The sequence below is a fragment of the Xenopus laevis genome, chromosome 9_10L, assembly GCF_017654675.1.
Source record: "Xenopus laevis strain J_2021 chromosome 9_10L, Xenopus_laevis_v10.1, whole genome shotgun sequence".
NCBI classification, from domain to species: Eukaryota; Metazoa; Chordata; class Amphibia; order Anura; family Pipidae; genus Xenopus; species Xenopus laevis.
In genome coordinates this window covers 80,300,570-80,314,662 of record NC_054387.1, presented here as the reverse complement: position 1 = coordinate 80,314,662, position 14,093 = coordinate 80,300,570, and the positions used below count along the sequence as shown (strand labels likewise).

Below are 14,093 nucleotides of genomic sequence, written 5' to 3'. Positions count from 1 at the left end.
GAAAGAGCGCACTTTCATTAACCAAGATTGTCACTTTTGTGGCTTTCCTTTCCCTTTCAATTCCAGATACACTGGTACCTACAGAGAGGGCCCTTTGTTTGTGGATGATTACACTACAACTACAACATAGCAACACCACTAGTGCCGCCACCGATATTTCTGTGAAGTTTTACAATAGCTTCCCATTGCGACACCCGGCCTGGTTTGTCCCATCTCCTCTTCCGTATATCACTGTGCGCTGGCTGGAATAGAGAATGCTGGGAAACCGGAAGTAGGTTATGTCCTGCCTTGTGAGCAGTATTGCAAATAGAACATTCAGATTTTGATCAAGGGGTTTGATTTGAGCTGGTAACTGGTGACCAGCAAGTGCTTTTTTTTTGTTCCCAGTCTTTATATTTACCGATCACTCCGGGAAGGCGCGGAGGAGCTGCTTAGTATCATGAAGAATAGCGTGGCCCAAGTCAAAGTACGTGTTGTGCCCACGTTTAATGATTACAGAGTGACTTTAGCTTGGACTGTCTAAGCTTGTGTCCCTAGTGCAATGGAAAATTACAATTGCAGAAACTTCTAAAATTGGGATTAAGGGAGTTGTAGTTTAGCAATATAAGCAGAGAGCATATTTTGTGCCCAGCACTGGCACCTACCGATTGTGACTCCGCTATAGATCTCGAATAGATGCACCTCGCAACAAACAGTGTTGATGGCAGTCAAAACTCAATGATCCAAAAACGACAAAAATCACATTACAAGGCTTATACTCTATTATATCGTATAGGAAAACTGCAGCTTTTACAGGAGACAAAAATAGCACAGATTTTAGTTTGTACTTGAATGTAATTCTAAGCAATGTTCCAACATACAATCATTACGTGTCAGTGGTTTTAAAGTTATGTGTAAATGTAATTTCTATTAAAAGCAGTAGCTGGCTGCTACATTATCTCTAGCAAGTACCTTTAAAGTGGTTATTCATCTTCTAAACACTTTTTTTTTTTTTTTTTAGTTCAGTTGTTTTCAGATAGTTCACCAGCAATAAAGACCCTTTTTTAATGACTTTCTATGTTCTATTTGTGACTGTTTTTTCTAATATTGAAGTTTAAAGCGGTGGTTCACCTTTAAAGCAACTTTTAGTATGTTATAGAACGACCAATTCTAAGCAACTGTTCAATTGGTTTTCATTATTTTTTATAGTTATTTGTCTTTTTCTTCTGAATCTTTGCAGCTTTCAAATGGGCGTCACTGTCTCCTTCTAAAAAAACAAATGCTCTGCAAGGCAAATTTATTGTTACTATTCAGGCCTCTTCTATTCATATTCCAGTCTCTTATTCAAATCAATGCATGGTTGCTAGGGTAACTTGGCCCCTAGTTACCAGCTTGCTTAAAATCCAAATTGAAGAGCTGCTGAATACAAAGCGAATAAAAAAAATTAAAACAAATTGCAAATTATCTGAGAATATCACTCTACATCATACTAAAAGTTATCTCAAAGGTGAACAACCTCTTTTAAGTTTAAATTTTCACCTTATGTCTTTCTGACAGCTCTGAGAGTGGGGTCACCGGCTCTGTCTAAATTTATACCAGGGGTGATCCTAGCCCTAAAGCTGCCTGAGGCGGCTTTTGTGATGCCACCCCCGCCATTGCTACCCCAGAGAGCACTCTGCAATTAATAAACTGGTAATGTGGCTTTTCTAGTGCAAATTGGGCTCTTCAAGCTACCAGGAGCAACTTTTTTCCACTTCTGGTAACTGCTGCCTGAGGCAAGGTTTTTACCTTATGGCAGAAACGCCCATGATTGATACATACGTTTATACAGTTCTTATCTTTGGCCCTGCTGAGCAGAATCCCTGAGTTTCATTAGGTTAGGGTCAAATGGGCCAGAAATTAGCCTGCAAAACCCACAGGCCAATTTCAGCCCCTGACCGCTAGCCCAGTCTTCTTGTTTGCTTGCACCTGGAAGCCTTGTGTCGGCTCCTGCGAGAACAGACTGCAGATTTCGGCTCGAAATTCAGTCTTATGTTTCCTCGATGAAATCTGAAGAAGCTCCTTCCAACACTTTTTTTCAGTTTGGTTGTTTTCAGATAGCTCCCCATAGTTCATAGATTTTTTTCAAACACTTTCTATTTGTGACAGTTTTTCTGATATTAAAGTTTTTTTCCACTTTCTGAAGCAGCTCTGGGAAGGTGGCTCGCCAACTCTGTAAATGGTTCTAAATTGATACATTAGTTGATACATTTATTATCTTTGTCCATGCCGGGCAGAATCCCAGAGTTTGTTTCATTAAAGGCAGCTGTTATAATTGATACAGTTGTTTCTAATATTCCACAGATGCTGCTTATAAATGTAGCAACTAATGTAGCAAATTGGTAACAGAATCTTCACCTGGTTTACAGTGGTGAAACACCAGACAGGAACACTAAACTTTAAACATACATTTTAGAAAAAACAATCAATAATAAAACATGGAAAGTAATTGAAAAAAGTCTTAATTTCTGGTGAACAATCTGAAAACAACTGAACAAAAAAAAAATGTTTTGAAGGTGAACAACCCATCAAATTGATGGGTTAGTATGCAGAACTGACCATGGGGGAAAATGCAACAGAGCAGCTACCCTTGTGGTCATAAATGACCCCAATAATATATGTAGTCAAACCTTGAAGTAAAATAGTATATATAAGCTGTAAAAGGCAGGGTCATCATTTGGGGTATAGGGGGTTCTGCAGTCAGGGCCCCTAAGATGGAAATAAGGCATACCTATGATTACGCCCGAAAGTGCATTAGGCAACATTATGTTGCGTGCTTTTTTTTAATGTGGATAAATAAAGATTCTGGTTTTTAAAGTGGTCGGTGTTGCAGAGCTCCACTGCTTTCTTCTTTCCTTAACTTAAAGGTGAACTGCCCTTTAAACACAATCCTGAAGAAGCCAAAATACATTGTAGGGTAATTATGGACCTTTCATGCAATGGGATAATTTATACCACTTGTTTATAAAGCACTTGTATGGTGTATTGTGTAGCAAAGTTGTGGTTATTGCAAATTTCGGACTTCTAATGTAATATTATTGTAATTTTTCAGGGTGCTAGATATGACAAAGTTGAAGCTCTTGTGAAAGAAGTTCTTCAGAGGACAGGTAAGAATGTGAAGTGTTTGGAACTACACAAAGCTACACAGTTTACTATTGAGGCCTAAATGACTGCTCCATCATGAAAAATATTGTTGCCAAAATAAGTGATATGAACCTTTTGTAAAACTAGAGGTCGTTAATATATTTGATGCTAATTTTGGAACAATTGATTAGGCTGCTCAACCACTTCTGATCTCAACATTGTGTCATATCTTTAATTAGAAAAGCAAATTTTAAGCAACAATAGCATATTTTACAATGCAGACATGTATGGAGGATTTACAAATGATAACTTGTTGACCTCTAAAGGGTCACAAAGCCTAACATATAGGTTGATCCTTTATGAAACACAGATGTTTATGGGCATGCTCTAACTCGTACACAGTAATGCTTATAACACATGTCTAATGAACTTATGCAAAAATACTCCAGAGCACATGTATATTGCTCTTTTCTGCCGTAGTAAGTTTAATGCATTTCAATAAAATGAAAGCAGTGCTTATCGTTTTCAGGGATTGACCAAAATAAAGTGAATGTTATTGTTCAGTGTTGTTACTGAACTTTAACACTAGATAGGAAAAAATTGCTTTGTATAAGCAGTTCCTATGAATTGGCACATGTTATGCTTATTAATAGATAATTCTCAGCGCTATAGCTAGATATTTCTGTGGCAATGCAGCTCCCTGACATATGGCCATGTAGTAGTGAGTAGTGTGAGTAGTGATCCAAATTTTTGTAAAAGAAGAGGGCAGCAAACCCCAGAAATCAATGCTGTGTTAGTTTATTTTGGCATACAAAAAAAGTAATGAAGGGAGATATGTATCCCCCCCCAAAAAAAAGTTGTTTTGTTTCAACTGTTGTTTATGGCACTTGTACAACAATTGCCCTTCATACATATAGTTTTATACTTTTTTTATTCGCAGTCATCAAGAAAGGTCACCTTCTCCCCGAGACACAGGATATTCTAATCGGAGCAGAGACTACTCTGTTAGGGACCAATATGAGGATCGATCAAGGAATGGATATGACAGATCAGATGAATCAAGGCAAGCATGGTTCAGTAGTTGTTTTTAAAAGAAAGCGGAGATTATCTTAATGCATTTTTATTTTATTCACATTCAAAGTTTTAACATTTATGTTTCTATACAAGTATATGCAAAGGTGTTCTCAAATGTATCACTTATGTTCATGTACAATTGTTGCAGACGAGAAAGAGAGAGATCCTCATCTCCTCAGGACAGAGGTTACTCCGACCGTAGAAGAGGTTACTTTGACCGCGACAGATATGAAGATGATCACTCAAGAAATGGAAGATATGATAGATCAGAGGATAACAGGCAAATAATTTTACAGTTGTTACTTAAAATGTCCTACTCCCCAGAAAAAGTGTTTCAAAATACATATATCATATCAATACATACAGGGTGCAGTGTATTGCAGATAAAACAGCCATGATTACAAACAAAGGTTAGTACCATGCAGTTCACAATGCTCTTCCCACAATAAAGGCAAAAGGAGATTTTAGGCTTGTTAAATAGAGGGATAAGTAAGTTACTTTGGGCACTCCAGTTAGCCACAAAACAATTTGACAATAATATTAAGGTCCAGGTGCAGAGGTAATCCTTTTCTCTTTATGTTCCAAACAGGAAAAACTGTACAAAAAATATATAAATGCTATAAACCAATGCACACTGAATGTTTTAGACCTTTTATATAGATATTGTTGATATTAAAAAGGAATTACACAGTTTGAATTCTTTCTAGAATGCACTTTTTCTACTGAAACCAAACAAAAGCTTCTCTCCTTTTTGGACGTGTAATTAAAACATTTGTAATTGTGTATCATTATTGTGTGTAATGATTTATGTATTAAAAATTTTTATGGTATTTTTTCTTTTTAGAGAACAAAGGCGAAGGCAAAAGGAGCAAGAAAGGAGATCCCCCAACTTCAAGAAGGAGATCTCCCCCTGCAAGAGCGCACAGAAGAGCAAAGCCAGCCTGATCCTACTGCGAAGAAAAAGAAAGAAGAATTAGATCTAATCCTTAGTCGCACTGGTGGTGCTTACATCCCTCTTGCCAGGCTGCGCATGATGCAGGAACAAATGACAGATAAGAGCCGGTATGTAGAACTGAAAACATGGAATAAAATCCTTTCATTTCACAGGGCTTGTAAGAAAATGATTCCTTATCTATCATTTTAAAGAATGACACTTGTGAAAAGGTTGCTTCATTTGGGGTACAAGCCTGCTTTAGTAGCATTTTTCATATTTGTGCGTCAAGTTCATTTGTAGCCATTGCAGATGAGGAAAATACATTTCTAAGAACTCTTCAAATTACTATTAAGCATGTAACCTGCTCCTGGATTTTTGTTGGTGCAGGTTAAAATACTGTATTTACATTATGTTGGATAGAGTTTTTAAACCGTTTGTGTTTTTTTAGTATTTAAACTGAACCTGACACTTTAAAGAAGCTTCCTTATTTACTTTGCATTAAAAATTCAGTTGTACTTAAAAACCTTTTAGCATATGTAATATATGGGTGTAAACCATGACAGTGCTCTGTAGTGTGATTTAAATAGGACACTGGCATTAGCCTTATTTAAAACATATAAAGGAAGATTCGTTAGCAGGAAACTCTTAATTTTTATTGCATCCTGATAGCTGAATTTTACATAGTTTGGTGTGCACCTCTGTGTTGTGGATACTAAGTGGCTGATTTATCAATGTTCATCTCAATGTTAATGTAATGTCATTTTTTTTAGTGCTTGTAAACTCACGAAAGAAAGAGTAAATTGTGAATTTGAGGTATTCAGTTGTTTTTTTATATTATCATTTTTTTTAATAAATAAGGAAACATTTGTGCTTTTTTAAAATTTGAGGATGTGGTAGAAAAATCCTCTAAATTTAATTAATATTTCGACAAATACGAGTTTTGATTAAATAACCCCCTAAATATCTACTTTTAGTAGTTTAATATCTAGCCAGTCAATTTGTTTTCAGCATATTTTATTGTACAAGACATGCCATTGACAGTCAGTGGCCAGGAGGCCAGATTTATGAAACTATGCTTGTAGTTTCTTCTTAGAAAAAGACTTCAACATTGTGAGAGCTTACAAAACAAATTCACATAGACTCCATGGTGCCATTTTTATGCAAATTATAGCTTGCAATGGGGAATATAACAACATTTCCTAAATTAGTTAAGTCCTAATCAGCACTACTTTAAATAATTAGCATTGCATAAGTTGTTAGTGAGTCATCAGCAAATTACAATCATCTCTGCAGGTTCTGTTTGTAGCGTATAAATGAAAAATGATCAGTATGCTTTATTAGTGCATAGTTGCTATTGTAGTGTTTGTATATAGCTTATACAAAAGCTTAATTTTGCTGTATTATCTTTCCTGTAGCAACTTTGCTTGACCTCCTCAAAGTTTGTTCTAGTTCTAGCGTTGGACTAGGGCACCGTATATATGCATTAGGGATGCACCGAATCCAGGATTTGGTTTGGGATTCGGCCTTTTTCAGCAGGATTCGCATATGGCCGAATCCTTCGGCCTGGCCGAACCGAGTCCGAATCCTAATTTGCATATGCAAATTAGGGCGGAGAGGGACATCACGTGACTTTGTCACAAAACAAGGAAGTAAAAATAGTTTCCTCTTCCCACCCCTAATTTGCAAAGGATTCGGGGGTTCAGCCGAATCCAAAATAGTGCATTTGGTGCATCCCTAATATGCGTCCATACATACATACATATATACATACATATATATATATATATATATATATACATATATATATATATATACATATATATATATATATACATATATATACATGTATACATACATATATATATACATATACATATATATATATATATATATATTTTATTACTGTTATTATTATAAAGCTCTGTGGGTCATTGTATTGTTACACTTAGTAACTCCCTTGTAATTAAATTCTGAATAATTTCCAAAATAATCGAGTAACTCTTTACTATCACTCTCTCAGCATCTGTCTCTTTTCATTCTCTCTTCATGCAGGAGTTAGAAGTCTGATTTTCAATTACAGTTGAATATCTTTTAGGGGGGCTTCTTTTGCCTAGAAGATGTATTAAAGCTCGCTCTTGTTTCCCTACATGCAGGATTTGTGCCAAAGTGGGTTTTTTTGTTACATTTAGTTTGTGAGGGGTTTGGTTATTTGAGTGATCTCTAACACATCTGCTTGGGAAGGGAGCCCCCCTAAAAGATATATTGGATCTAACTGTCAATGAAATTCTGACCCCAACTCCTGCGTGACATGAGAGATGAGGAGAAACAGATGCTGAGAGAGGGACAGTGAAGATAAACTTGATTATTTCAGAAACACTACATACTTTTGAATTGATTGTATGTAGGAAGTTTCTTATTTAAGTATGAAGCTTATATTAAATATTAAAACTCTATACCAGTTTGTGATAAATGCAGGGAACTATATCATATATCTTTGTTGTGGTAACCACAGTTCATGATTTACTATTTTTTGATGGAGCCAGATCCAGAGTGTTACTAAATGTGGTAAAATTGGAACTGATAGGAAAATGCCTTTGGCCTTTGATAAATTGCCCAAAAGTGTCTGTTTTATCACCTGAAGTATGTATTGAAAACTGTAACGTAATTATTCAGAAAGCTGTTTAGATGTATTTGATACATACTGGTAACATACAACTAAAGATTTAAAATCCATCACTGTGTAAGAACGATCACTTTGCCTTTTCTGCAGGCCCATGAGGTATTGGCTATGGAAATGCTGACTCTGCTGCTAGAAAGACCTACAGATGACAGCGTTGAAGTCGCTATTGGCTTTTTAAAGGAAAGTGGACTTAAGTTAACGCAAGTAACACCCCGTGGCATTCATGGTAAGTGTTTTGTCTCATGAATTGCAGTAATGTCATCTGCAATAATTTAAAGTACAGTAGCTGCAAGAACATGTGCCCTTACCCTCTAATGAGCACTAGCAGTTTTACATGTGATGCTAAATTACAGAAATACATATGTAGGTATTTTTAAAAAGTCAGATTGTGTCACTTTAAAAGCACATTTTGTTTTTGTGATTTTTTTATGTTGTGACTTTTAACATACATTTTATTTTATCCCTTCAGCCATATTTGAGCATCTTCAGCCATATTTTGAGCATCTTGCATGAGTCAGAAATTGATAAGTGCGTACCGTATATGATTGAAGTTATGTTTGCTGATCGAAAGGTCATCCGGTAATCCCAGAAGGCCTGGACCTAGTGGAGGAGGAAGACCAATTTCCCTGTATGCTTCCCTTAGAGGATAATTATAACACAGAGGATGTGATCAGTAAGTGTTGAAGTTTTATTTTAACTCTGTACTTTTCGTTCTAAGTTGTAACATCACTGAATTGGCTTTATTGTTACTGAAGGGTCTGCAAGGCATCCGACATTAGGTCCTTTCCCTGACAATGTTTTGTTTTTAAATATTGGCATCCCATAGTGCTGGTTCTGTTATGGATAAGAGCATTTCAGTGTATTGCATGTTGCTTTGTACTCTAAAGTATAAACAACAAAGCTGTGTGCTCTTTGATTCAGACCCCTTTGATACTAATATATTTGTTTGAATCCGTATAAGACTGAGTAATTGACCCAGTGAGCTACAGAAATGTGTTTGCAAGGTACTTTCTCTGGGACTGATGTTGGTCTGTTCATTTTAATTCTTCCCCCTCTATTTCTCTCTTGAGAGCATTGGTAAGATGAAGGAAGCTAAAGTGCATGAAATGTGAGCTTTGGTTTGAACATCCTATCGGAAGGAATTTGTCAGTGTTGTACAAGCCTCCATGTTTACATTCTGTCAACTGATACAGCAGTGCTGTACCTCAGTGGTTACTCATGGTAATACAATATATATATAATATATTGCACTTCGATTCTGTTCTTTTAATTCTGCAAAATAGAATGTTCTTTGGTGCAATTATTTTGCCTGCCATTTGTCATTGTGTTTTTTCATTTGCTCGCTTAATTAATATATGTTGGAAAAAAAGCATTTAGCCTTTTTTCTCTTCGGTTAGTTTTTTTTTTTTTTAGCATGTGTTATAATGTTTTTTGTGACTAATGAGTTTAATCCCCACTTTCTCATTTGTCTAACATATATTTAACTAATATTTGCTCTACATTCTGCCTCATTATCAGACTTTGCCCTATACGGCATTATTGGCTTGTATGCATTTTACAGTTAGTAATGTAAACCTGTATTTTAATTTTTTGTTTTACACAAATCATACCGCTATCTTAGATTAATATGTCATTTTTAAAGTGAAATGTTGATCCATTCTTGCGTGATATAGGATTTCAGCTGCTCGAAAGGGTCTACTTTGTTGTATTTTTCCCTTCATAATGCGCCAAATGTTTTCAATTGATGACAGGTCTATTATTATTATTTACAATTAAAAATATGTTTAATATTTACAGATAATCCCATTCTCTTTTAAGTTACATTTTACACAGTGTCCCAACTTTTTTGAAAATGAGGTTGTAGAAATTAATGCAGCAGAACCCGCTTTTACATTTTCTTGGGGCTGCTAAAAATTAACTTAAATTCAAGGAAAACCTAAAATGTGGGAAGAAAAGAATGGCACTTCTGCCAAACCACAAATAGATGAAGCCATTTCAGGGGAAACTGTAATTTCTGGGTGTATAAAAGGGGGTTTGTACTGTATAACTTGTTGATGTACTGTACTAGCCAACCACAGTCCCTGTAACTCCATGCAACATTCACGATTCACATAATGTCTCTGAGGTAGCTGGGTGTCAGCTCCAGAAGTTTTTGGTGTTGCCATTACAGTGATATATTTTTTATACTATAAATATTTTTCATTAAAGGAAAACTATACCCCCCAAACAATGTAGGTCTCTATTAAAAGATACTGAGTAAAACAGCTCATGTGTAAAACCCTGCTTCATGTAAATGAACCATTATCATAATAATATACTTTTTTAGTAGTATGTGCCATTGGGTAATCATAAATAGAAAATTGCCATTTTAAAAAATAAGGGCCACCCCTGAGATCGTAAGATTCACTGTGCACACATACAAACCACATGTAAGCTCACATGAGCCAATTAACAGACAGAGTTCTGCCTTTTGCTTCCTCACTTCTTCCTGTTACAGTTAGTGTTGTAGTATTTCTGGTCAGGTGATCTCTGAGGCAGCACAGATAGAGTCACGAAATGGTGGTTCAAGGCAAGAGATGTAAAAGGGCAATATTTATGTAAATATATATTCCAGTTTGGTAAGATTCTTTAATATGTCATTAAAATGTCATATAAACTACCTGTTGCTTAAGTATTCATTTTGGGGGTATAGTTTTCCTTTAATTCTGACTTTTATGGCAGAGCTCCTGCCAATATTCTAAACTCCTGTGGGGTGAGATACTTTTAAAAATTACATTTATTTCATACTTTTAGGCTAACATAATGCTTTGCTGAAGTCCGATTTATGAAAACAATTTTTAAAAATTAGATTTTTTTTTTGCTAAATACATGATACCCATCTACTTTGTAATCGTCTGTCATCAGTGTTTGATGAATTGCTACCTTTTGTCAAAGCAGACAAATGTGTTGGGTGGCCATATATGTTTCACTGCTCCGAGCAGTCGAATTTCAATTTGTGCTATGGGTTGTTGAGTCTCAGCAGCAGTTTTATGCTCTAACGCCTCTAGATTGTTCATACAGTTTATGTGGAGTTAACAGATTCTTTCCAGCACTAGAATAATATATATATATATATATATATATATATATATAATGTTTATAATATATATATGAATAAAAATACACACACCAATTTTAACCATTCGTCTCATGCTTCTTTTATAGATGTCTTCAAGATGTATCCAAATTTTCTTGAAAACGAAGAAAAATACAAAGCTATCAAAAAAGGTGAGGAATTCTAACATTGTAACATATGGGGCTTTTAGAAATGAAAGCACAAATGTCCTCTCCGCTCTGTTAGTCTTACTACCCCCTGTTTTGCAAATACACAGTTTTTTCCCCTTACCATATTTATACCAATTTATAAACTTTGAGTGCAATTTAGTTGACATCAACGCCCTCTTTGTAATAAATGTGTCTGAAACAGGCCAACGACTTAAATGTCTAGAGATAATGTTTTAATACTTGCTTGCCGAAATGGATGTGTTTTTAGCTCACTGGAATTAGTTTTTTGTATGAATTTTACTTTTAACCATAACGATTCCATGCTTAGCTTCTCAAGAGTCAGCTGTAGAGCTGCTGAAGTAATGTAAGAACTTTATCAATCACTTACTAAAATGTGCCTTCTAAACACTAGAAATATATTGTTGGTTTCATGTAAATTTAAATGTACCACCACTTTTTAGCCATAATATTGTGGTTTTTAGTACCACATTGCCAAAAACTAGAATGGATTTTTGAAACCTGGGGAACGAAGTTTTTAATTATATTAAAAGTAGGTTATTGCAACCTTGAGAATTGAATAGTGAAAAATTAATTTCGAGCCCTAAAATGACTATGCACATTAGGCTGTTTTCCCTCTATGTAACTATACTAGTAAAGGCTTAACTTCATTCTATTTTTGTCATCTATAAATATATTCCTTTTCTTATAGAAGTTCTTGATAAAGGAGACAGCGATTCAGAAGGCACGGATGCTAATGAAGGCAGTGAAGATGACAGTGAAGAGGAGGAGGATGGTGAAGAAGCTGGAGCTGAAGTTTAGTTCTCTGCTTGTAAATTTCAGCTACAGGAAATCAGGTATAGACTCATCACAGCTTGATGTATTCTGGGCCAATATCCCTTCATTGACTGGGTGGCAAATTTTGCTGCTGCGGTATGAATGCAAGACTTCTTCTGGCCAACATTTGTTCAGCATCCCCAGGTCAAAAAAAATATCTCAAATATACAAAAAAATCTTATTGTCTGCTTTCTAGTTTCAAGATGGCATATAAGCATTCAATCCGTATCATTCTGATTGGTAGACCCCTTTCCACTGCATAGGGCCCCTCAAAACCACACAGTGTGGTTACATTTACTGAAAACCCTTTGTAAATCCCTCGTTAGTTATAAATATAATTTTCTGTTAATATAAAAGAAACACGTTTAGCTTTTAATGTGTTCCATTTTGGAGGAAATATACCACACATTGTGGCATTTTTAGCCTTTAATGTGTTCCATTTTGGAGGAAATATACCACATATTGTGGCCTTTATTTACGGCACATGGTTTTAAAAGTGCACATGAAAGATATTATTTTTTTGTGCATTGACCGCAAATGGCACTATAAAACAGTGGACGGGGAAACAACATTTCACAGTCAGTGTTGGTAAAGGTATATGTCCATGCATTTAAACCTCAGTAACAAGCAAAGCTAATGCTGGATCTGAATCAAGTGAGACAAAATGAAATTACATTTTTGGTAAATGAGATAGTGGAAAGGATTTATAAATGATCGTATTCTCGTTAGCACCATGTATTGGCCAACCGCTGTTGCATTAACTAGCAAATGTAAGAGGTATACTTTGTTGAAATCTGTGGTAGACTTTCCCTTGAGTACAGTTTTTGGCACCCATCTTGAGACATCAGTTGAGACACTGAAAAAGGTTGTTGCAGGGAATTAATTGTACTGCGCATGTGAAAAATGGTTGCTTTTACGCCTTTTACCCTGTGCCAGTTTTATAAAATTAAATGCACCAACTGCTTTATAGTCAACAAATCTGTTGGTGTCCCAGAGCCTATGATGCCTTTAGTGATTGTAATGTAAAGTGGATTTGCAGATTTGTTTTCTGTGCTGATGCCCTGATTGCATTTGGTGTTCCAAATAGAAAACCATAGAAATTACATAGCATGTGACACAATTTCCATTTTATATATTTAACTTGCAAGTCCCAGTCATTACAATTTTATACCAATATTTGAGCAAGTGATTACGCTACAGTTTGCAGAATGAAGTTTTCATTCACTTCTAGGAGAGAAAATTACAATTCATGACAAAACTGGAATTAACTTGGTCGCTTTCCGTCGGACAATATATTTGGCAATTCAGTCAAGGTATGTTAACTCTCTGTAAATGAAAATATTTAATTGTGTTGTGTTTTTGGTGCTTTTTTATTTGGCAGACATTGAAGCACTGCAGCAATAAATTATTCACTTGCCCATTTTCTGATAAAATTGTGACCTTTGAAATAGTTTTAAGCCATCTCAACCCATAAAATGGCAAAGTCATCCTTAAGTGAGAACTCTCACTTAATTGTGAGGGAGAACCTAGTAAAGCAACTAGGGTAGCCAGAAGTTATGCAATGCAGCCTCCTTCAGAATACAGTATGGTCTATAGTAAAATACTTTATGGCATGAAACAGATAATACACCCCTTTTGAAGCCTTTTTTGGCTGAAAGACAGGAGGGGTCTGCTGTTACTGGTTCATTAAAAAGTTTTTTGTTTTCAAATCAATGTGTAGCCTAAACTGGTATTTGCCACCAAAGTTCTTTTGCAAAAAGCAGAAAATGAGGGAATGAGAAATGAGTACTGCATTTGTTTAACCTATTTTTTCAATATAATTTAACTGCAATAATTAAAAAAAAAAAAAAACCTCTACATATCATTCTCTTCTTTAAGAGGGCCATTTATTAAACCTCAAATTTATCTATTTGAGTAAGAAAAAACTCCTTGCAGCCCCGGGTGCAAGCCGTACCCCCTGCCAGGGCAAAGTATACATATATCAAATAAAGCAGCAGCACTCTGGTATCTTTGAAAAATTGAAAAACTTTACTCAAATGCCATAGGCATTTGAGTAAAGTTTTTCAATTTTTCAAAGATACCGGAGTGCTGCTGCTTTATTTGATATAATTAGATAAAGTTGAGTTTTTGCAGTGACCATTAGATAAAGTTTAGTTTTCGCATCGACCATTAGATTGAGTCGAGTTTTTGCAGCGACCATTAGAT

General features: G+C 35.5%; 1 pseudogene; it reads left to right on the top strand.

Moving 5' to 3' along the window:
* Window positions 1-232: 232 nt before the first annotated feature.
* The window catches only part of LOC108701851, a 40,366-nt pseudogene continuing 26,505 nt past the window's right edge, over window positions 233-14,093 (top strand).